Raw genomic sequence first — 25,216 nt, forward strand, 5'->3', positions numbered from 1 at the left:
AGAGATCAGCACCTCCCTCCCCACTTCCCCTCTTCAGTAAGCTGCAGAGAGCCATGGGGTCACCTCTAGGCTCCTTTTCTCCAAACTAGACAAGCCCAAAGTCCTTAGTCACCCCTCATGGGACATGTCTTCCAGCCTTTTCACCAGCTTTGCTGCCCTCCTCCAAACACATTCAAGTACCTTAACATCCTTCTTAAATTGTGGTACCCAAAACTGCAGACAATACTCAAGGGGAGGCCACATCAACTCTGAATGCAGCAGGCTAATCACCTCTGTTGACTGGCCAATTACACTGTGTTTGATGCATGCCAGTTTGTGGTTTGCCCTTTTGGCTGCTGGAGCATGCTGCTGAATAATAACTCATACTGAGTCTGTTGTCAACCAGCACCTGCAGATCCCTTTCTCCAGGGCTGCTCTCCAGCCATTCCTCTCAGTGATATTCTGTTGCAGGTACAGAATCCAGCAATTTGTCTTGTTAAATCTCATCCATTAATGATTGCTTAATGCTCCCATATACACAGATTCCTCTGCAAGGTCCCTCAAGAGAGTCAACAGCACCTCCCAGTTTAGCATCATCAGTAGACTTGGTCATGGTGCATTCAACTTCTGCATCCAGATCATTGTTAAAAAATACTGAGCTGAATTGGCCCTAGAATTAAGCTCCAAGGAACACCATTGGTGAGTGGTTGTTGGCCAGAAGTACCCATTCACTACAGTGCTTTGAGACCTGCCCTCCAGCAAGTTTTTCACCCAGCACACCATGTATCCACTCATCTCACAGTTGCACAACTTGTCCAAACAGATACTGTGAGAAACTGTGTCAAAAGCCTTACCTTCATCTGCTAGGCAGGTGGCTTCATCATAGAAGGATATCAGATTAGTTAAATAGGACTTTCCCTTTGTGAATCCCTGTTGACTGTGCTTGATGATTGCATTATTCTTTAAATGCCTTTCAATAGTACTTAGTATGATCTTCTCCATAATGTTTCCAGGAACTAAGGTTAGACTAAACAGGTCTGTAGTTCCCTAAGTCTTCCCTCATACCCTTCTTGTAAATTAGAATAACACTGGCTAGCTTCCAGTCATCAGGAACCTCCCCAGACTTCCAAGGTCTTTGGTAGATGATTGAGATGCATAATTAATAATTATTAATAGTCAATAAATATTTTAATTTCTGTTTCCCAACCATCTTGCACTTGTTTCTGCACAGAAAGCATGTAGTGTGAGTGGGAAGTGGTTTGGGATAAATATTTGTCAGTTCAAGATGACTTCCTCCTCTATTTATTCCAAGACATGGAAAAGGGAAGGAATTTAGAATGACTAGGCTGTCAGGACCAAAATGTAGCCTGTTAAACAGTACTTAAACCCCCCATATGTATAAATGTTATTTACCATGCACAGAAATACAGCAGACTTCTTACAGAAGCCCTCAAATAATAACTTCATTAGCCTTAGTGCTCATCATCCAAAGCCTGGTGCATATTCCAGAGACCTAGTTATGGGATCAAACACATAACACTATTTAAACTAGCAATTTTAAATTATGACTTTATTGTAATTCCCTGTACACTTAAATCTCAAAGCTTAGAGAAGAAAATAGAAAATACATAATCTGAATTTGGTTTGATTTGATCTAAGGGTACATAAGAGTAAGAAAGTTATACTTGCTAGCAAATGTTAACTTTGACTAGTAGCTTGAAAGGTGACTTGTAGGCCACTTTCACTTCTTAGATGGTAAACAGTAGAAAAAAGGCCTTTTAATTCTTTTGTAAAGCTCACTTTGCAAAAGAGGTTGTACATTGTCAGAAGCTTTCCAATCCATATTCCTTTGCAGTATTCTAGTACTTGTAAATTTGCAAGATGTATAATTACAGTGTAATGCCATTTCCTTTCTGTTTTATCATAGATCTGGATGAGATTTTCCAGTGAAAAATTCAGATTTTGGTTGACCAGAATACCTCACAATACATTTTTCTGTTGGGAAAGGAAAGAAATCAGATTTTAAATACTAAAATTTTCAAAAACATTTTTTATTACATTAAGGTGTGATTAGCTCAGACACAATTGAGATCTCTTAGTACTCTAGTGTTACTCTGGGTCTTCTTTTATGTGCTTCATTAATTTATTAGCCTGGAAGGCCAGGCCAAAGTATGATCAGATCATTGGAACATTCCCGTTGATTTCAGTGGGGTTTGGATCAAGACCATATTGTATCTTCCTTGAATATTCAGGAGTCTTGGTGATGAGATTTTTATGTCTCTGCATGCTTGGATACTTGGAGGTCATAAATACCTAAATTCATGATCATGCTTAAGTTTAAATCCAGGAGGAAGAGACCAATTTAAAGCCATGTCATACACACTTTGTTGGTGTTTTCTTGAACTATTTTAGGAGACTGCTTTTTTCAGCATCTTTCAGCTGTGCTTTCCCTTATAAAAAAAAGAATCTGAGGAACCAATAAACTTTGCTCTAACTTCATGACTTTATTTATTGTCACTCAGTCTTAACATAGCTATGGTTTTTAGGGAAAAAAAGAAAGTTTTCTGCCTGCCTATTTTCAAGAACTCTATGTTGCGTGTGGTGCTGTGCATTTAAAAAAACTTTTTTCTCAGAAACTGCTATTGTATGATGGCAAAAATAGTTTCCCCTAAAGTTTAGAGGAAGAGAGTTTTTAGGGCAAAACATTCTTGGTTCCTATTTGGCATTTGTTGCTTTTCACTTTTATTTTTTCCTGAATCATTAGGAATATTGTGGCTTCTGAATGTCACCAATGAGATACAGAAAAAGGTGGAAGATGGTTATCAATCACAGCCTTCCTAGGTGGGTGGAAAACCCACAGATTATATGTACCATGAGTAAAATATCACAGAATCACAAAACGGGTGAGGTTGGATCTGGACCAGCTTCCTTTCTCAAGCAGAGCTACTTAGAGCAGGTTTCCCAGGATCACGTCCAGACGGCTTTTTAATATTTCCAAGGGTAGAGTTTCCACCACCATTTCTGGACAAACTGTTCCAGTGTTCAGCCACCTTCACAGTAAAAAGCTGTTTCCTCACTATCAGGCAGACCCTTCTGTGTTTCCTTGTTCCCATTGCCTCTTGTCCTGTCACTGGACACCAAAGAAGAGCCTAACTCCATTTTCTTTGCACCCTCCCTTCAGGTATTTATATACATTGATGAGTTTACCTTTGAACCTTCTTTTCTCCAAGCTGCACAGTTCCAGCTTTTTCAGCCTTTTCTCATAAGACAGATGCTTCAGTCCCTTCAATATCTTCATGGCACTTTATTTTTTCTTTCCAGTATGTCCGTATTCCATTTCTACTGAGGAGCTCGGAGTCGGACACAGTACTCCAAGTGTGGCCTCACCAGTGCTGAATAAATGGGATCACCTTCCCTGACCTGCTGGCAGCACTTCTCCTACTGCAGCCCAGGAAGAAGCTGGCCTTCTGTGTGGCAAATGCACATTGGTGGCTCATGCTCAACCTAGTGTCCAGAAGGACCCCCAGGGCCATTTGTTCAAAGCTGCTGTCCACTTCCAATTATTAAATTTCATGAGGTGCTGTCAACCCATTTCTCCAGTTTATCAAGCTCCCTTTGGATGGCAGCACAAACCTTTGGTGTATCAGCCACACCTCCCAGTTCTGTGTCATCAGCAAAATTGCTGAGGCTATACTCTGCCCCATTCTCTAGATAATTAACAGAGACACTGAAGTTAGTATTATCTAGTATTGACCTCTGGGGCACCAAACTAGCTACTGGCCTCCAAGTAGACTTTATATTGCTGATCAAAATGTGCTGAATTCAGCTGTTTTTTTCATTCTTAATTGACCTCATTGTCTGCTCATCCAGCCCATACTTCGTCATTGTCTCTGTGAGGGTGTTACTGTGGACCGGGTCAAAAGCCATATGCAAGCCTAGGTAGGCAATACCTGCCACCGTACCTTCATCTACCAAGCCTCTCATTTCACCATATAAATTTTTCAGGTTGGTCAAGCCTGACTCTCCCTTGGTGAATCCATGCTGACTGTTTCTGGCATTTTTTTTTGTCAGTGAACTGCCTGGAAATGGTTTCCAGGATTAGCTGCTCCATCACCTTCCCAGGGGTGGAGGTAAGACCTGATGGGCCTGTAACACAAAACTTTTTGCCTGGTCTCAGGAAGACCTGAAGGGAGGTCTTACTAGTTCAGACCAAGGCAAAGAAGACATTCAATAGCTCAGCCTTTTCCATGTCCTCCTTCACCAGGACCCTTGTCACACCCAGTGGTGGGTCCACATTTTCTTTAGTTTTCGTTTACTTGTTGATACACTTACACAGAGTATTGATTTTGACACCCTTCACCAGATTCTGTTTCTGGGCTTTGATTTTCCTACATGCATCTCTGCATGCTTACACAGTGTATCTGTCAGTATTTCCCCCTACCTGTCCCAGTTCCCACCTTTTGTATACTCCCTTTTCATGTCTGAGTTTTGGCAAGAGTGCCTTGTTCATCCATGCAGCCCCCTGGCATTTTTGTCTGACTTCCTGCCTGTTGGGATGGACAGCTCTTGAGCTTGCAGAATATGATCCTTGAATATGAAAATTATTGCAGAGAATGATCATATTCAATAGAATGAAAAAAAGTACTTCTACTGAGAGTATAAAATACTTGGCAGTGGCAGTTACATTTTTTTGGTCGTATTTTTAGGTAACAGAAAATGTTTTTTTTTTTATTCTTGCTTGTCTTAGTTTAAAGTTAACTTTCCAGTAGTGAGTAATTAACTTCTTTGTGGACACCACGCACATTTAGAAAGTGTGTTGAATGTCCACTGTACATGAGGGGATCAATAGACTGAAAAGTTGACGGTCTTTGTGCATGTCCATTATTATTTTGTTCTTATTGTCACAATTTATGTTTCAGTGATATTATTGGGGTGTGTGTGTGTGTATAGAACAAAGAGAGGAATCTGGCAGAATACAGGCTACAAGGCCTGGACTAGCAGCATAGAGATGAAAACCTGATGCTTTTGTTGTTTTGTTCATGGTTGCATTTTAAGTGGAACATGTATTCCAGAGTCAAAAGAAGGGAAAAGGAAACACTGCAAGTGAACATGTTATCAAGGCCCATAGAGGGTAGTACAAGAACGATGAGAAGGAAAGTAGAGTATGTCTGGTCAGGCTAAGCCAGCTGTTATTCACTAAGAGTGAAAAAAATGGATATTTATGGAGTACAGGTGGGAACATGAAAAGTATTCAGGTACATAAAATTCAAGAAGGAAAACACTGATATTAGAAAAGACAAGGAGGCATGTTAGAGCTAGAAAACAAGGGAGAAAAGACAAAAACATGTTACAGAGAAGAAGTCTTATGATGACATAGGTAAAGCAATAAGTAAATAATACAGTGCACAAATACCAATCTCAACCCCACCAAAAAGCAGAAATTTCCTGCTTAATACAATAATGAGAAAAAAAGAGGAAAAAAAGTTGTGATTTGGGTTTTCTGAGTTGCTTTTTTCCCCCACAAGCGATCTTTTATTATGGAAAAACAGATACACCATCATTTGTCCAGACTATTTGCATGTCATGAAATAGAGTATTTGGCAGCCAAAGTAGGCTTTTTGCCTAAAGGGTCAACAAGCCAACGCATTCCACAAAAGCAGAAAGAGAAGAAGATGTGAACAAGATGAAGAAGGAACAAAAGAAAAAGTCAGCTTAGAGAGGAATACCATTACGTGATAGAAATGCTGTTCTCACAAAAGCAATTATCGTTTCCTCCCAAGTTACAAATAATATGAAATCAGACCAGTTTGGAGCTAGGAATAATTAAACCTATCAAAAATGAAGTATTAATATATGCACAACTAAAAATAAAGATGCCTTTTAACTCTATCTTCCTACAGTAATATTCAGATATATGATATGAAGATGATTCTCACATTTATTGTGTACTTGACACTCACCAGTTTTTTGCTTGTGTAGTTTTTACAGCCTCTATAAGTCTGACTTTTAGTGAAAAACAATTGAATGAGTTACAGTGGACATCCATATGGTAGAGATTTACACTGGTTTGTGATATGTGAACAGATAGTTTTACTGCTGGCAAGGCTACAGTTCTGTTTTCACAAACTGTTAAGGTAATTAGCTGATTAACACAATGTCTGTGCAAGTACTTCAGGTGTTTGGTAATACCACTGGTGTAGTTAATGAGTGAATATATGAAACTACATTTTTGCACTAAAATAGTACATTGAAAAAGACTTGGTCCAGCAGTGACATAACAAGAAAGGGTTTATAATTAAGACAATGTGGTTGAAAACACAGTTGTTTGATGATCACTTTAATCAGAAAATATCTGATTCAAGTCATTTATGATCTAGACTGTCTTAACAGCCGTTAGTCTAGAAATGCCACTTTGGTTTGCTACCTTTCAGTGATAGCAGTTTGCAGAAGTTATTTATCGTCGGTGTACTAACTTTTCCTATTTCTTGAAACCTTCAGAATTTATTTGTGTTACTGCAGAAAAGCAAATAAAACATTTCTTATTTTGTCTTTCAGGGAAATCTTGAAGAGTCTTACACTTTTAAACCTCCAGCCACTGATGGTTCTGTGAAGACATTGCAGTGAGGTGGTAAGTTGCTGTAGATCTCTTGCTTTAATCAGCTAAATTGTCATTTCAGATTTAAATGCTAAAACAATATCCTTCAGTGTTTTGTCTGTGTGACAAAACTTGAGAAAGGTTTTCTTGGCTTTCTTGGCAAATTCCCAAAATTGTAAGTCTGTGGCTGATTTTCTATGTAGGAATTCTGAGTCACAGAGGCATTAGATTTGTTCTGTATTTACAGAGCATCTTGGTAACATATGAACAGACCAGTTGATTCATACATGCTCAGTGCCTATTTTCCAGAAATTCTAGGTTCCTATACATCTGGAAATCTAGGTGAGTATTGTAGTTTGGTAGAGCATGAGTCATTCAGCATTTTTTGGTATTTTCAGCTTCTCAGATTTCAGTCATCTATTTGTCAACTACTTGTCAGCCTTTTTCCAGAATTTTCCCTTCCTCCTCCCACCCCAGTATGACACGTCTCTAAAGGCTTTCTTTTTGTGACTACATGGAGGGCTGATAGATATAGGAGGTCACTGTCCTGTCAATGTTCCCTTGATAAGCAACTTTATGAAGCTCTAAAAAATTACATCATGATTTCTGTTGATTGTAGCAACACTCTGGGAAATCCTATGTAACAGTCCCTGGCTAAAAATTTGTATCTGAAATAAGTTTATTTTTAATTTTTTATTTTAGACCCTAACAGAGACAACATGAGGGGTGATCACATATTTTCAGGTGTTAGAACAGTTCTGAGTAATGAAGGTTCCAACAACTGTAAGTCACAGTTCAGAAAATCATGACTGGTGGCTCTCAGTATTTCTGACCTCCAGCTGCTTGGGCAGTCACCCTTAATCCTTTAATAAAACACACTCACTCTTTTTTGTTGTTGTTGAGTTCGATCTTTTTTTTGTTATATACTGAAAGTTTATGTTAGTGATGGAACTTGAGTGCTAAGCAATACAAATCTTCATCTTTCAATGAGAATTCATATGGCTTTGTTAAGCTAGATACCATTTTGTGCTATTTTTTCCATATTTCTATCCATCCATTAATAAAACTAGAACAGGTTTATAACTGCAATTATACATCCATGTTGTATGAAAAAGATTAAAGTTCCCGAATTTAATGAGTACAAGAAAACTTTTCAAAATACTAGGTACTGAGAAAAATAAAGTGGTATGTTACTTCATTTTCTGTGGGAATAGAAATGGTCATTGTTTGACGTACATCAATTGTACAAATAGGACCATGAATGTGGCATAGATTCTTATGTTTTGCTTTGTTCTATTAGTTTTGATACATGGAGAATTTACAAAGTAAACAGGCTAAATTATTTCTGACTTTCATATTTAATGACAACCCAGTCACGAGTTTGTTGCTTTTTAAACCAGGCAGCTATTTGTTCTGACCAGTCTTCTGAATGACTTTTTCTTTGTGATATCATTATAGTGTCACCCACTACATCTTGGTCTAAAACCAGAACTGATTTCACACAAGCAGTGTCTATTTCAGTGAATACTAACAATAACCTTCCATTTTGATAGAAAGTTTCCTTTTGAAGGATTTTTTTCTTGCCTTTGCAAATCAGTAACAAAGTGTGATCTAAATCATGCCATTTGGTGATACTTTTATTAAATTGTTTAGCTAAACTATAAGTTACTTTTATTGGAAGTAATAAAATTATCTTCTTGTCTTGATTATTCTTACTCTAAAAGTATAAGTAGTTTCCATGCAGTAATGCATTTTACCCAAATTAGTAAACGCGTTCTCAGAACAAATTCACATGTCGAAGGTAAGGTAAAATCTGATAAAGTACAAATGGAATTTATTTCTGCTTTCTCTTACAGTAATGTATTTTTAATTAAATATGAAATTAGTATTAAGATTTATATTTCACTGTTAAAGAAGCCTTGATTCACTGCAGTTAGATTGCTGACATTTTTTTAAGATTACAGATCTTCAATATAAGGACTTATTATTTCCTAGGCTGAAATCTGGTCACCTTGTTAAATGTAAGACATTTCCTTGAAGGAATCAGTAGTAATAACACGCCAATAGCCAATAAAAGAATGAGAAAAAAAAAAAAAAGGGGCCCAAATTTTTATTAAAGTTTGAGTAGTTTAAGACTTCTGTCAGTTTTATAATTCTGGATCTATATCAGATGTACAATGATGTACAATTTTCAACTTCCATACATTTTGTATTTCAGAATTTACATAAATAATAGATCCAAATTTTGCAAACTTTATCTGTTGCAGAAAATACTTTAGCAAATTTTCATAATAATAATAATAATAAAAAACATATTCAAAGTTGAATAGAGGTTGCTTCTGTTATATATCAACTTCTTTTAACTACAAATTCAGTGCTTTGTTTTTCTCTGCTTGCTGAGCATATTTTCAGCCCTGAAAATGTCAACATACAAATTTTAAGAGTGAAATTTTGGTACTGCAAAATGTAAAGCGTTTTGTTCAGACTTCACTGTGTCTCAGATTTAATGTGCAAACCTGGGTGAACAGGGATATGTCTGTGGCACTTTCAATGATAATTAAGATACATCCAAGATGAGACAATAGGTTTTGTATTGTTTAGAATTCATGCATTATGGTTTATTGAAAACATGGAAAGTGTACATATTGGCAAATAAGAGGCAATATTTTACTTTTTGTGACCACAGAGTTAAGGGAGGCAATTAATAAAGCTTTTTTTATGACCTTCATACTATTAATAGGAATACATAAATATTGATATCATATATTCAAACTCTTAGCACTAATTGTCTGTTCAATAGCTTGGCAAACTAAACTTAGAATATTACAGCTTTAACCTCCAGGCCATATTTTTGAAGCCAGTTTAGACTGGTTGAGTTTGATCGTCCTTTTAGCTTGACAGTTATTTGGTTCCCTGAAAGGTGATGGTAGAGTGAGTTCAAATTCTGAGGATAAAGAACCACATTACAAAACGATTGCATGTTATGACAATAGTTTACATCTTGCAGAAATGTCAAAGCCCAGATGTCTATGCAGAGTCAGCTGTACCTCAAATCAAAAAGCAGGTGATGGGGTACCCTGTGAAAAAGTGAACTTTTTTTCACCCACTGGGCAGTATTGCAGTTGTTAAAAGATTCCAGTCCACTTAGCTACTTACCATAAGTACAAAATTCCCTTTACCACTTAATCAAGTTTAAAATTAGGGATGAAGACTACCTCTTTCTTTTGATAAAATCTATATTGTTCCTAAAAATACCTTTGCAGAAAGTGAGAACAAGCAACTATTTCTACTGAAGGAATAGTGATTAGGAAACCATTCTTAATGGAACAGCATAAAATCGTGGTATAGCACAGCAACATTATCAATAAAAATATTTTTGTCCCCCAAATCAGGGATTCTTCAAGTAACTTAATTCTTCTGGAATTCTATCATTGGGTGGATAGAAACCTGAATCAAGCAGATCTTCATAGAATAATCAATCATTTTGAAAATGCATCTGTTGGGAGTATCCGAGGTTTTCCTACCTAATGATCTATTACATATGATTTTCAATAAAATAAAATTGAAACCATTCTTAATCTGTTGTTTGTTTGTTTTCCAAAATAAACATTGATATTTCTCCCAAATGAGCAGCAGCTGAGGGAACTGGGGTTGTTTAGTCTGGAGATGAGGAGACTCAGGGGGAACCTTGTTGCTCTCTACAGCTACCTGAAAGGAGTTTATATGCAAGTGGAGGTAGGTTTCTTCTCCCTGATAACAAGTGACATACAAGAGGAAACCGCCTCAAGCTATGCCGGAGGAGGTTTAGATTGGATATTAGGAACAATTTCTTCACTGAAAGGGTTGTCAAGCAATGGAACAGCCTTCCCAGGGAGGTGATGGAATCACCATCCTTGGCAGTGTCTAAAAACACGTAGATGCAGTGCTTAGGGACTTGGTTTAGTGATGGACTTGGGAGTCCTGGATTAATGGTTGGACTTGATGATCTCAAAGGTCTTTTCCAACCTAATGATTCTATGATTCAAATATGCAACACACAGCAAGCAAAAGTGGAAGGAAACATGTAAAACAATCCAGTGTTTCTCAGTAGCTGTGTGTTGATCATAGCAGATGAGTTACAAGGGGTAATTTGTAGAGTTACAAAACAGAGAAGACTTTAATATAATCTGTAAGGAAGATGTTGCTTCTCTACAAGTGTATTTTTACCTTTCACAACCAGGTAATTCTGAACTCATGCAAGACAGGTTCTGTGAGCTAATTGTGGCATTTTCTATTGTGTTGTAAATAAATGTATTGAGAACCAGAACTTTTTGATAACATTTTCAAGGTGACCTGTTGTTAAACATATATGTCAATCATTTCATGTAAATATCTCATGCATATTTTATAAGTACATGTTCCAAAACAAGTGAATGTTCACCAGTTTTCTTAAATGTTAGAATCACTTAAAGAAAAGTATTCCACAAAGGTAATTTTAGGACCTTGTACAGTTTTGAGAGACTTTGTTGCCAGGTGAGCAGTGTCTACACCTGAAAAGTAATTAATTATTCACAGAAAGCATCTTTTTATCTGAGTCATGACGTGTTGTGCAGAACTGACCAAACTTGGAAGCGGAAAAGCTTATTCTCCCTCAGTGTATTTTTGATAGAGAACATCATACTTTAGAAACATTTACAAATGAAACACTAACTTTCCAAAATGTTTTTTCTTAATAAATTTGAATGGTTTTCTGTTCTTGCTGTAATATGTTCATATCTATAATATATTATAATTCTTACCTTAGTGGTACTTATTGTATTGTCTGAGAGTAGCAGTGATTACATGTAGTTGGGTGTAAAATCAGCATCCTTCTAAAGAAAATTTAATAATGGATAATCTATTTCCTTTTTACAAAATAGTACAGTTGACCTTAGTAAAAATAGCCTTTAAGTGTAAATCTAAGACTAATTAATTACCATGTGATCTAGAATGGTGACAACCACTCCATAATAGACAGGGGCTGAAGATCTGTTGTTCTTCATGCAAGTTACAAGACAGGGTATCAGGCTTCTGAAGACAGGGCATCCAAAATGATTTTTTTTTTTTTTCATTTATCATTTCCATTTTGAATTCAAATGCACTTTCACTAGTTTTCAATACTCAGCGTTGTTCTTTTGATTCTTCAAAACATTGCAACTACTGAGTTACCTACTCTTAAGTAGCTAACAAGATTGTGCAGTCACTCATGTTTCTTTTTTATTATTTCCTGGTCAGATCCTGGATGACAATTGACTTCCTTTCCAAAACCAAATGTTACTAAATAATAATTTGGATTGACTGTATTCTACATGGAGATGCGGACTTTAAAGGAAGCTGTTCCGTAGTAGAAAAATATGAAAACTTTGTTCAGTGTTACTGCAGTTGTTGAACTTAGACTTTGTTTCAAAGATTTAAGTATTAGAATACTGTAGCATATACAATTCCAAAATGTTACACTGCAAAATACTGTGTATTATTTCTTTTCTCTTTGTCTTAGGGAGTCTTTGATAAATTTAATCAACTTTTCTGTTTTATAAACCACTCAAGACATATTTAAGACTACCATATATTTTATTTATTATTTCATTAAACATGAGCACTAAAGTTGAGTGATCCAGCAGCTGACAGCAAGTATAGATTAAAAGAGTACCTCAGGTTTGACTTTTTTTTCTGAAGTCCCATATGAAAAAGCTGTGCTTAGTATTTTAACAATCGACTTAACATTCAAGATTCCCAAACAGCAAAAATCCTTTTCTCCATCTGTTTGGTTTTTGCTTTCAACATCCTATGATGTTATAAATAACTGTATTTAGTTTCTCTAGTTTGGCTGGTTCATGGTTGCATCTCTGATCTCCTACAGTAATATGGATGACAGCTTATAAGTAAAAAAATGCCCTTTTCCTTGCTTAACACTAGGAAGGTAACTGTTAAAAGGCTGCTAAAGTACATCTGAACCCCCTGAAGATACTATACTGACATTCTACTAGAAATCATGAGGTGAATAGTGGATTTGTCTTGTTTCAAGTGTTTTCAGGTGAAAATAATATCAATTACCTGGCCAAAGCATTTATTAAAAATTTATCTGCACACACTTTGAGCTTTACTGTCTCTGTTTAGGGTAAATGGAAATATGTTTCTGATAAGCAACGTACTGTCATGTAGAAAGGAGGGATTTGTATGAAGTGTGCCAGTGTGTTGTACTGCATGGCTTGGGTGATGAATTACACAGTCATAGTGTAAAGCAAGCCCTTAATAGGTTGACATTATACCATCATGACATTTAGCTTTCTGCACAGTTTTTAAATATATGTAGTTTCCTAATTTTTATTATACATTCATTATTGGTAGAGATCTTTGAAAATACCTGTACAGTAGATACTGTTTTATTATAGAGACTGTAATGCAATATACACTGTGGAAACATATTGGATAAGTATTCTTTTTAATTCTGAATTTCTTAAAAACCTTTAAAAGTATCCCATTAATCTAAAAATCTTGCATACCTCCTGCCTTAAAAAGCCCTCTGACAAATTGCTTATGTCCATGAGCAGCACAAGATCATCTCAGGTATGCTGTTATTTTACTAATTTGTCCACTAGCTGGGGGGCGGGGGGTGGGGAGGGGTGGAGGGGTAGGGGGGGGGAGTGGCGGGAAGCAGCAGATTTCTTGGATAATTAAAGAAAAATCTCTTTTCATGCATAAACTTTTATTCTATAATCAATAGCATATCATCCTATGTCCCTGAAGTACAAAGTTTTCTACTTAAATTAGGAGAAATTGCATATTAGAGTTATTAATAACACTGATGACAGTTCTAAAACTGGACTACAATAGCTTTTGTTTGATGATTTTTTTTTTTACATAAGTTGAAATGTGGTTTTCTAAGTTATTGCAAATGTTAAGCAAAACACATGATTTTTAATTTCAGAAACATTAGAGAGCAACAATTTCAGATGTACATTTCTGTTATAAAATCGTTGTCTATTGTTTCTCACTTTATATTGTTTCTCACTCATTCATCTAGACTAGTACAACCATTACACTGCTTCCTTGAAAGTAGGCTGATTGGTAGTTAGGTTTTTTTTTTTATATACCTACATACATATGTATATATTAGATGTTCCCAATAGTATACACTGCTTTTCTGTCTGAATAACCTGATATAAACTATCATTAAGTTCCAAACTGAAGAACTCCAGTAATAACAATAGGAATAAGAATCATGTCTAGAAAACAATGTCTAATCCTGAATTAATTTTGGTGTGTAAGTTATAGGGATAATCTCACATGCATTCAATTGCTTAGGTTAGTAAGAAGCGTGCTTTCCTCAAAGAGATGATGTAGAACATGTGAAGCATTTCCTTTAGTTCTATGACAAACAAATTAGGCAGAACACCATTAATAGAAAAAGAACTACAGAAAGGATACTCAGATACAGTGGAAGAAATAGTATATTTGAAAGGAACTGCTGTTTCTTCCCCAAAAATTCTTTGTTTAAGACTAGAAGCTAGTGACACATTTCATGAATCCTCTCTTTGCCATACGATTTAATGACAGTAAGATACTTTAAAAACAAACAAGCAAACAAACAAAGCTCAAGAGTTCCCTCCTCACAATATCAGTGCAAAATTACTGGGGTTTTTTTTAATATTAAGAGATAAGAACTAAATTATTTGGAAATAAATTTTATTTTTTCATACTTTTTTTTTCTTCTACATAAATTTAGCAGTCTGGTTGCCTAATCCTGTTTTAATTAGAGTGTTTCAGGGTATCTTTTTATCTTTTTTAAATAATTACAGATGTTACTTCTACAGTGCACTGCACAAAGAACAAGCCTGTGCACAAAGAAGAAGCCTGTATTTGTCTGGAGCTTTTCTGGGCTGGTGAGCAGCAGTCAGCATTTGCAGAATTTGAGCCTGAATTTTCAAGTAATTTTCTTGATGATATTATGAAGCTCTAGCTAAGGAAAATATACAGTATTTAGTCATTATTTACGCACATCATCTGAGGTACAACAAAGTAAAACTTGCATATTTTTCCAGTAAATGACAAAAATATGTTGCAAGTTCTGCTAATTCAGAAATGTATTCCTAAAGAAACTGAGTATTACAAATTCCCTATTGCGATGTTCACTTTGTGCTATTGTAGGTGACTTTGTTCTACTCCCACTCTTCTTTGCCTGCTTAAATATTTATCTGAGGTAATAACAATAATTATAAAATGTAAGTCAGCAGCTGTTAGCACACATATTTTTGTTGCTGACAAATTCAATTAAAGACATTGCTAGCTAAACCAATCAAATAATAGGTAGCTCAGAAAAGGTCAACTCTGAATTATTGTTTCCCATAATAATTTCCCAAACCATTAAGTCTGTAAAATTCATTTGAAACTGAAGATCATAAAAGTAAATTATGGAAAATGCCTTGCTATTTTGTGGGTATTCTAGAGCATAAAGCTGTGTGTCTCCCATGCATAATGTTCCTGCTAACATTGTCCAGGCTGTGGTGCAGCTACAAATAGGCTTTAGCAGTATTTTCATTATAAATGCCTCTTTCCAGGAATGCCAACTACATAAGAAAACTTTTTTTTACCCCCATGAGTACAAACACAACATCTTTTCTTTTTTTTAATCTTTTTTGTTTGTTTCGTTTTGAACTGTTTTGGGGTATTTATGAATGACAAGACAGAAGGCTTGACACACAGTAACAAGTACACTTACTATTATAACAGCACTAGAATTTGAACTTCCTTAATTCAAAAAGGGAATAATGTTTCCAAAGTTCCAGTGTGAGTTTGAACTTTGTAATGAATAAAAATGCAAATAATTATTACCCCCCCAAAAAAAACTAGGAGACCTTAAGACTAAATAGGATGAAGTTATTTATACAGCTACATTAAACTATTAGTTACTTTCTGATCAAGGCCTGTTAAAAGTAATATTTGCCACCAATTCCACATGACTAAGGTTTTCATAGTTCTTCATTTGACTCTTCTACCAATTGTAAAAACTTCTGGAAGTCAGAAAGAAGCCTAAACTGAGTAGCTGCAGAAGGCAGGGAATTTAATGTGATCACAGTTGTTTTTTGAACAAAGTGGTTTGTCAGAGAATGCTGGTTTAAAAGAGAGTAAGGCTTTTAATGAGAACAGCAACTACTACAACAACAAAAGTTGGTAAAAACAAGTGAAAAAAGAGGGAGAAATCAATACACATCCAGGGATTCTAAGGGAAAAAACCTACTAAGCACCAGAGGTTAGGCTGATAGACACCCTAAATGGTTGTAATAATCATTCATCTGCAGTTAAAATGCCTTTATTTACTTCACGATATTGCACATGGATAAATTGAATATGTGTCTGTTGAAGTACCTCATGGAGAACTCATATGCCCTAAATAAAAAAAAATTACATCAGATCTTATTCGACTCATAAATAGCTTTTAGGAAAAAAAAAGAAAAAAAAATCCTATGGAATCAACAGGTGCTGCCAGAACAATTTTCACTGCCTCTGCTTCTACACCAATATGCAAATACATGATTTACAATTACTCCAGAATAATAGTTTAAATTGCATTAGCCAAAACATCTTCACAGTCCAGTTCATTAAAGTGAAGAGCAGTGTAATTCTATGGCCTTTTTCAAGGAAGGCAGATCTCCATACTGTTTTAACAGACTTAGGTGGTACTATTTTGCTTATCCCTGGCTGCAGCTTCCTTTATAAAAGCTTCATTTTAGATGAAAAAGCTTATTCAGGTGTGGTTTTTTTTTTTTTTTTTTTTTTTTCATACAATGCAACACTGTTGATTGATAGGTATCTGAAAGGGAATAGAAGTTACTGGCAAATGAAACCATCATGTACTCAAATAATAGAACACTGAGAGATATTTTATATGCATTTTTTCAGTTTATAACTGGAATTTCAGACTTAATTTTTATCCTGAGTAGTTGTGATTTTGTTACTTCCTTTATAAACAGAAATAAGGTCTTCACAAAATTACAGCACTGTCAAACTTTTAACTACAAGTTTTCAGGTTGTTTTTTTCCTGTTCTCTAAGCATTATTTTCTTCCTGAATTGTAGTTACAAGTTAGGTTTACCTAGAAAAGTGATTGCTTAGAATTCTTTTTCTGATAGGAAGCTAGAAACATTTTGATTTGGGACTGAAAAAAAAGGGCTTTTATTGTCTTCTTAATCTTTACTAATGGATAGATATTGACAACTTCTTTTGAAAATGTAAATGATCAGCTGTGGGTTTCTAACTTGCAATTAATTTAGGTGAGAATTACAATTAAAACATACATTTTAATGTACAAAGCTGAGAAACTGCACTCTCATATTCAGACTGTTTCATTGCCATGGACACATTTGTGTGTGAATTAAAATAATTGTGTGTTTTGAATAAAACTCAGTATTCAAAGTTTAAGTAAACTGTGGACAGGAATAAAAAATTCAGTTTATTCATTACACACAAAATCCTTTTGAAGAATGTTTTTACTTATACAAATGAAAGTTGTACAGAATAGGTAAGTAACTTTTTTTTCTGAGACTGATGCACACAAATTGATAGGAAACTTTTTGATTTTAGTGGGAATGGGTGGACATCTGTCAAGATAGTCTTGAGAAGTTACTTTCTCCAATTTTTAATGGAAAAACTATTTGAATATATTATTTAGTACAAAAAATAATGTAACAAATAATAATATTCCTGATATACTTCAAAAATTTCCACTAAAAGAAGTTAAAAACATTAATCTACAAAGGAAATAATCTAAAGTGATACAAAAGGTGTTACTAGCATAATTCTTATCTGTGTTAGTGTTCATAATTTAAATGTCCTTTTGGCTTTAACTTGAAAGCAAGAAAACCAGTGCACAGTTAGAAACGTTATAGTTCACACCTTCATACTGGCCAGGGTAATAGAACCTTCCATTTCCATTAGGTTTACAGCTATAGAAAAAATAAATATTCAGAGTGATTACAGCTGTTGTTCTGCTGGGTTCCTTGGACTACAGAATTTTCTGGTATGGCTTGAGCACTTGCCAAATTTGTATATGATCTCCCAACATACAGCGGTAGACCATAAGCCTAGACAGAGCTATAGCTATTGTTCCACATAATCTACATATATTGGGAAAGAGTGAAAAAAAATGCCAGCTGTATGTTTGCAGGTCACTCATCAGCTTCAAAGGAAATACAGCTAGCTGGGGAGGGAAAAATAGATCAAAATGGTGCTTTGGGTTTGATAGTTACGTGTGTCTGGTTCAGGCAGATGTTGCACCTGATAAATGGAGATGAATATTTTAAAATTCTGAAATAATCTAGAGACTTCACCATTGATAGAATTGTCTGTATCCTAAATACACATTACAAAGGGATTACTACTGAAGTGTGTTGTTTTCTGCTACAAACCAGGGCGTTGTAGAGGAATATAAAGAAAGAGAAAATGTTTCCTAGGAACACCCATCAGTGTTGTGTAAAAATTAAATGTTCTGAACTTTAAGATATCAACATTTAGAACTGGAGCTTTTTAAACTGGAAGGACAATTATCACGTTTCTTACTATATTGCTTCCTCTTACATCATTTCTTCTCATCCACAGGGCTCAGGATAACTCCACAGCATAACACCACCTGGTCCCAATGCCCTGACTATTCCCCCCAGAACTGTGTAGTCACAACAGCTATCCTTAGGTTGCCCCTTGTAGTATAATTGCTGCCAACATGGAAGAACAGTAGGGGCTAATAGAGGGTCAGGCAAACTTTGGCTGTTTCTCCTCAACATCCTGGATTTGAGCCTCCATCGAGCAGCTACCTTCCCTAGATGACAAGTCAGGTCATCACTTGAGTGCCTCCATCCCCCACAGCAGAGAGTGACTCACAAGTATCACTGGCTGTTTCCTTTCGGTGGTCTTGTATGGGTCAGGGTCAGACATCCTGGATGCTTCACTTGAAAGTAAACTGTAGTAATGGGTGTTTAAAAGTTGATCAGTTTCAAGGATACCACAATCAAAAAGGAATTTGGAAAAACTTGGTGTTTGCAGTGTATTTGGTGTTTACCTTTTCCTCAAACATATGAACCTACACAGAGGCAAGCTGTTGAGGCAGAAATCCTATATATATGTATATATATATATAAATTAAAAAAATTTAAAAAGACACAGTAAATTAAGCTAGCTGCCTAGAAGGTTCTTTGCTTTGAAAGATACAGTGGGCAATATAAAAGCGAGCCATACTGTTTATGGAAGCCACTAATCTTCTACTTCTATCCTGGTATTAGAGCACAATTCCTTTTTTTAATTTGTGTGAATAAGTAGGATTATAGTCTTTTCCTGAGCCGGTATTGGGTGGAGGGAGGTTTTTCTCAAGTGAGAGACACATACAAAGTTACCATGTGAAATGTCATTAAAGAATTTTTAGGTCATTAATATTAGTGATCAGAAATATTTGTTCATCAGAACAGGATTTCCTTAAGAATTTAGGGAGAGAGTTTGAGACAACTTGAGAAAGAAAGAAATCTTTTTAATGTAATAGGAAGATCAAAAATTCTAAAATGTGGAAGAAGATGCACTAGCATACAGGGAAAGTGGAAGAGAGACAATAGACATCATCATAACAGTAGCTCTAAAAGAAAGTGGAATGATACTTGAGTTTTTTGTATGTGTGAAGTGCCAATGACCTTCCTAGTATCCTTTTTTTTATTCTCCTGTTCAGGAAAAACAGAATGAGGTATAATACAGTCTTATAATTGAATATAAAGAACTAAATGAAATTATTTACAGAACACTTAAATCCAACATCCGTGTACATAAACTTGCTAGGTAATGTACATGGCACAGACAGCAAAGTAAGCACAGTGCAACATACTCTACTGTAAGAAAGGAATGAAATTAAAATTGCCTAGAACAGCTCCTCTTTTCAGTCCAGTGAAAAGCTTCTGCCTTCAGGACAAGAAGCTCTTGGCTTTTAAATTGGTTGCTGTAGTTGGTAACTCTTGATTTGCCCGAAGATGGTAACTGCTAATTATCTGCTTTTGATTGAAACATTTTCCTACTGATTTGGCAGCTGCCACAAAATTTCATTTGGCTAGACTCCCAGGCATTAAAATATGGGTTTGACCAATGAGATTGAAACCCCTCCATATGTCCATGTTGTACGCACAATTTTTATCACTTTTAACACAGCACATTTCATATCTGTGTTGCATTAAATGCAAGTAAGCAATTTCACTGAAATCAATCCAGGTAAGGTACTTCCTAGTATTATTAAGATCTATTATTGACAGCTTCTGGGCTGTGTGGATTATTTCATTCTAATAAACTCAGTGTCACATGTGATGGTTGTTGCTCTCAATTTGTTATTGGTAATTACATTTTAGGGATACTGGAATCCTTTCTGAGAACATGTCATATGTGTGTCCTCAAAAGAATGGAGACTGGTTGTTTTAAGGGATCCCTTCTCTTTCGCACTAAAGTTATATTTTGCAACCGTTCCTAAAGAGGAAGCCACATCATCTTTTCAGACATTGTGTCCCCTTAAACTTTTATTTAGTCAAACAAATACCTCAGTCAATATACAGATTACAGTAATGTTTCTAAGACAAATTAATATATAAAAATATGCAAAGATACTTGCAGAAGTAGTACATACCCTTCTTTCTTCTACCTGAAGGTATTATCCCTTTATGGAGATATTATGAATTAGGTTACAACTTTGTAAAGTGTATGTGCTGGGAAAGCCATAATTTATACCTCACAAATAGCTGTTCATCTTGCATTAAAACAGTTTCCTCAGAGTCCCCTTTGCTTCTGCAACTTTTATTCTTTGCCTAAGAACTACCCTCCTGTTGTGACTTGAACAGTATCTGAAAGGAGCACACCATATATCCAATGTTACAGCTGCTTTTTTTTGTTTCTCACTGTTCATCTTTGTAGGTATTTCCATGCTGGACAAAGCCATTGATTTGAACAGGTTTACTGTGATGTAAAACTGATTAATTAGGATAAAGATTAAGGTTATAATCACCAGAAGAAAGGTTTTGTTTTGCTATTAAACAGATATTATTACTATTATCAATCAAAACCAATAAGGAAAAGTATCTTATTTTTCACTAGCTGGCTGGTTTACTTCTGTGTGTGTGTTACCTGATGTAAAAAAATCAATTTAATATTATACTATTGTTTTGAAACTCATAGTTGCCAGTAACGATTTTTAAAAAATTATATTTGTTTATAAAGAAAAAAAAATACAAGGGAAAATATCATAAAATGCTTCTGATAAGAAGTATCTGGCCCTGCTTAGCTAGAAATATTGTGTTCAGGGAAGACTTGTAAGTACAATTCAAATACATTTAAACCGGAAAAAGAAACTGAAACAGGTATAAAGGAAATATAACTATTTGTATTATAGCTAGAGATAAATCTTTATTTTACAATCTCAGATTCAAAGTTTTCATTTTCCTTATTTTTTTTTATCCTATACGTATTCAGATACTAAGCAAGAAAATGTATGTTAATGTCCTGAATGATCCGCATCATTCACAGATTGCAAATTGTTTCTGGCAGTAGCGGATGTTAGAGACAATTGTTTACAGAAAATTAAAAGTGACAACAGGAGGATAGCTAGTGTCAATAAGCCAACTCTGCCAAGGCAGTTTTCCTCAATGTACTATGAAATTATCCAGTTCCTTTGAATTACACACTAATGCAGACTATGTCTTTGACTATCATGAATGAGCAGAATGCATTGATTAAATTTCTTTCAGGTAATTTGCATTTTAAAAAAATGGATTATACTGTTGCTGTGTGTCTAGATACCTGTCACAAACGGAGTGGTTTAGGTCAAATCACTTAAAGAATTTCCATCAAAGGTATGAGTGAAATAATATTTGAGTTTGTAGGAATGTGAGTGCACAAAGTTTGATGTCAAGGTTCACTTTGTTACTTACTAAATGGGTTAAATGCACAGAGGTAAATTAAAACTCGAGTCAGAATAGAGTTTAAAATTATTTTTACAGATTAAAGACATAAGAGGGTAATGGAGACCCTGCTGTTGAGTCATGAGGTTTAGAGTGGACCCCCTTGCTTTCCAAACTCTCAATAGAGTTTAGCTATGGCTAGATCCAATCTTAGTCTCAGACTTGGTCAATTGATAAGATCTGAAGAAATACAAAGAGTAAGCGGAATTCTACTATTGAATCATGAGGTTCAGAATAGACCCCCTTGCTTTCTAAATTGTCAATAGATTGTGGGTGTGGCAAGGTCCAATCTTAGTTTTGGACTGGAACCACAACTTATATCTAAAGGGGCAGGAGAGAGAGAGAGGTAGTTTGTTCACAGTTCAAGATTAGTCATAGGAATTTAGCAGCATTTAATTTATGGTTATTTTCAACATCTACAAAGTGAATAAATGTAATTTGTACAAATAACAATACCCTAACTACTACTTCAAGATTATAATACTTATTATGTAGTATCTAAAAAGATTCACACACACACAAGCATAAAGGAAATAGGTATATAGGGACTTACCAACATGAATGCACACAGATATACATGTTAAAATTTTGCTTCAGGCTCAGTGAAAATACTCACATCTAATGCCTTTGCATTCCTCAACAGTCAGAGGGCTGAGCCTTGGGCAGCATGGATATCAGCCCAGGCTCCATCATCAGCATTTGGCAGCGATCCCCCTAGTATCTCAGCCTTGGTAGTTAGAGAGCTTTGAGTAGTGTCCCACTCAGAGGGAAATGCTGTTCACAGCCCACTGTGGTCCAGGACTCCAGAAGGGTCTCACCTTGGGACTGCTCTGTCATGGTTTAACCCCAGCTGGCAACCAAGCACCACACACCCATTGGCTCACTCTCCCAACAGTGCAATGGGGGAGAGAATCAGAGAAGTGAGAAAAACACATAGGCTGAGATAGAGTTTAACAGGTAAAGCAAAAGCTGTCCATGCAAGCAAAGAAAAACAAGGAATCCATTCACTAGTTCCTACTGGCAGGCAGGTGTTCAGCCATCCCCAGGAATGGGCCTCCATCACGCTTAAGTTACTTGAGAAGACAATTGCCATAATGCTGAATGTCCCTCCCTTCCTCCTTCTTCCCTCAGCTTATATACTCAGCATGGCATCATGCGGTAGTTTGGCTAGCTTGGGTCACCTGTCCTGGCTGTGTCCTCTCCCAATTTCTTGTGCCCCTCCAGCCCTCTCGCTGGTAGGGCCCAACAAACTGAAGAGTCCTTGGCTTAGCATAAATATTACCCAGCAAGAACCAAAACCATCTGTATGCTATTAACATTGTTCTCACGCCAAATCCAAAACACAGCACTGCACCAGCAGCTAAGAAGAAAATGAACTCCATCCCAGCTGAAACTGGGGCACACTGTTTATAAAGTTGTGAGGTGGCTGTCTTTAGTCAACTTCTAAATTTACATCTTGGCTGTAACCTGAGTCTAGTTTTTCTAAATTCCAACCACAATAGCATCGTTCCACTTGGGCTACAATCCAGTGTTCCAGGGTTGTCAGAGAATAAATGATTGTCTCCTGTTCTTGTTCCCTACTTTGACTAGTCAATGGGAGTTCCTAGTACAGACAGCATTGTTACCTGCCTTAGACATGTAAGAATGGTTAGTAGGATCAAGGGGTGTTTAACTGCCCAACTCCATGCTCAAACTGCCAAGGCCTAACAAGCATAACAAAACAGAGATTAATAAAATTATGATGGGATGCAGTATTCTGAAGTTCCTGTTGCTGTTGGTGGCTGTCTGAATAAGGTATCCCACCAGTGATTTTCTCTTTCTTCGCTCTTTCGAGGACATGGTTGTATCATGGTGGATGGTAATCAGAGTGTTTTGTCCATTATTTTGGATTTGCTATAGCAATTGAGTCAGGTTGTCATGTTGTAACAGTTTTCTTACCAGTGTAAGATTCATTCCAATGGGGGTAGGTAATAAATTTTGATAAGATGTATAGTTCAATTGTGGCAATTGATAGGTTGTCATGGGAGCTGAATAGTTAAAGTCACATCCCATAGTCCTGGTGAAATTACGAACACGGATATTTTCATCATTATGTATCTCTATAGTAATGTCTGTAAATTTAACATCATAAAGGGTTCTCATACAAGCACACCCATTCCCAACGTATAGAAGTATAGTTTCAGGGGTTTCACCAGGAAGTATTTCAAAATGACAAACATTTCATTAAGTTTCAAGACATATGAATAGTATTATTTTCACAAATAAAACCCTGTTGTTCCTGTACAACACATGCATTGATGCCAACAGTTTGCCATATTACTGTTTTGTTGGGCCCATACTCTGTGTTCTAGTGGATAGAGTACAGTTCCGTTATATTTAATCCCAGAACAATGACTGGGTACATGGTGTATACTGAAGTGTTGCATACTGCTAAAACAAAGGCTGTGGCTTTGCTGTTGGTATGATCATATGTGAAATTTACTAGAAGTCACCAAGATTGGAATTCCCTTCAAATTTAGTTGCATTATCCCAGATTATCTTTCAAATTTCAGCAGGCAAAGTGTCTTCATCACCTTCTTATATGATTGCTGCTACAGTAGGTTGTATCCACAACTGAGCTTGGATACATCTGAATGCTAGGGAAACATTACTTTACACGGTTCCAAATGTATCTGTAACTAATTGGTGGTCTGGTTCATTAATTTTTTCCCACTTGAGCAGAAAGCCACTGACTGGTCCCTAATGCCACTAGAGAAGATTGTAATGCAGGTTCTAGTTTATGTGAATTAATGCTTACAAAACTTTATTGGTTAAAATTTCTGCATCCATGCTGTTTAACTCCTAACCCTATTCCCAAGATCTTCTTGGAGAGCTGAAGGCTCATCCATGCAACCATGCTAACCTTACTTTGTAACACATGTTCAGGAATGGTGAGCAGGTAGGTTTAATTGTGGAGATATCAAAATGCATTCTACTCTTTAGAGACCATGATGGGTTAAATAGTATAAGTTGCTGTCTTATGTTTTTCATTAGATAAGGACTAGTGTATATAAATGTTAGGAGGCAGTTTGATAGGAGGCTGAGTTGGTAAATGTGGTTGGTTGATGTCAATTGAAATTGTAGGTTGGAGTGAGAACTGGCTTCTGTCTTGAGACACATTATGTGTGCTGAATGGAATATAGTGAAAATGTACCAATGTTCATGTTTAAAAGGACAGGTATGTATTTTTCTGTTTCCCCAACATAACTTATGATAATACGGAGACTTGCTGTCATACATTCAGATTGATTTTAAATTTGGCATTGTATTGAAACGGTGATTTGTTTTGTCCCCTTTATAGATCAAAGTTGTTCATTGTCACTTTTATTTTTAACAATACATTCTTATCTATGATAGGTTATGTTATTGTGTAGTGCTACTACAAATAAATTTAGACCAGGAGAGGGCATATCAGAGAGTGAGTCAACATCAACCCATGGCTGCTCTGTCGTACACAGATTCCACAGTGGATGTTTGGTAATCTTAAAAGCAAACAACAGTTTTGTACCACAGATTCCCTAGAGGCAGAATGCAAGTACAGGTTGTATAAATGTGAAATTGTACCAACAATCTGTCTCTGGTACCCTATAGCAAGAGTTTTCATTGTTTTTTGGTTT

At 35.9% G+C, this 25,216-nt stretch overlaps 1 long non-coding RNA gene across 1 annotated transcript in view; it reads left to right on the forward strand.

Annotated features, from left to right (window-relative positions):
- The window catches only part of LOC121081251, a 328,189-nt gene that overhangs the window by 264,733 nt on the left and 38,240 nt on the right, over window positions 1–25,216 (forward strand). The window contains exon 2 of the long non-coding RNA XR_005825623.1: window positions 6,535–6,607. This is a non-coding gene — a long non-coding RNA (uncharacterized LOC121081251). The remainder of the gene's footprint in view (window positions 1–6,534; window positions 6,608–25,216) is intronic.

The sequence above is a fragment of the Falco naumanni genome, chromosome Z (assembly GCF_017639655.2).
Source record: "Falco naumanni isolate bFalNau1 chromosome Z, bFalNau1.pat, whole genome shotgun sequence".
NCBI lineage: Eukaryota > Metazoa > Chordata > Aves > Falconiformes > Falconidae > Falco > Falco naumanni.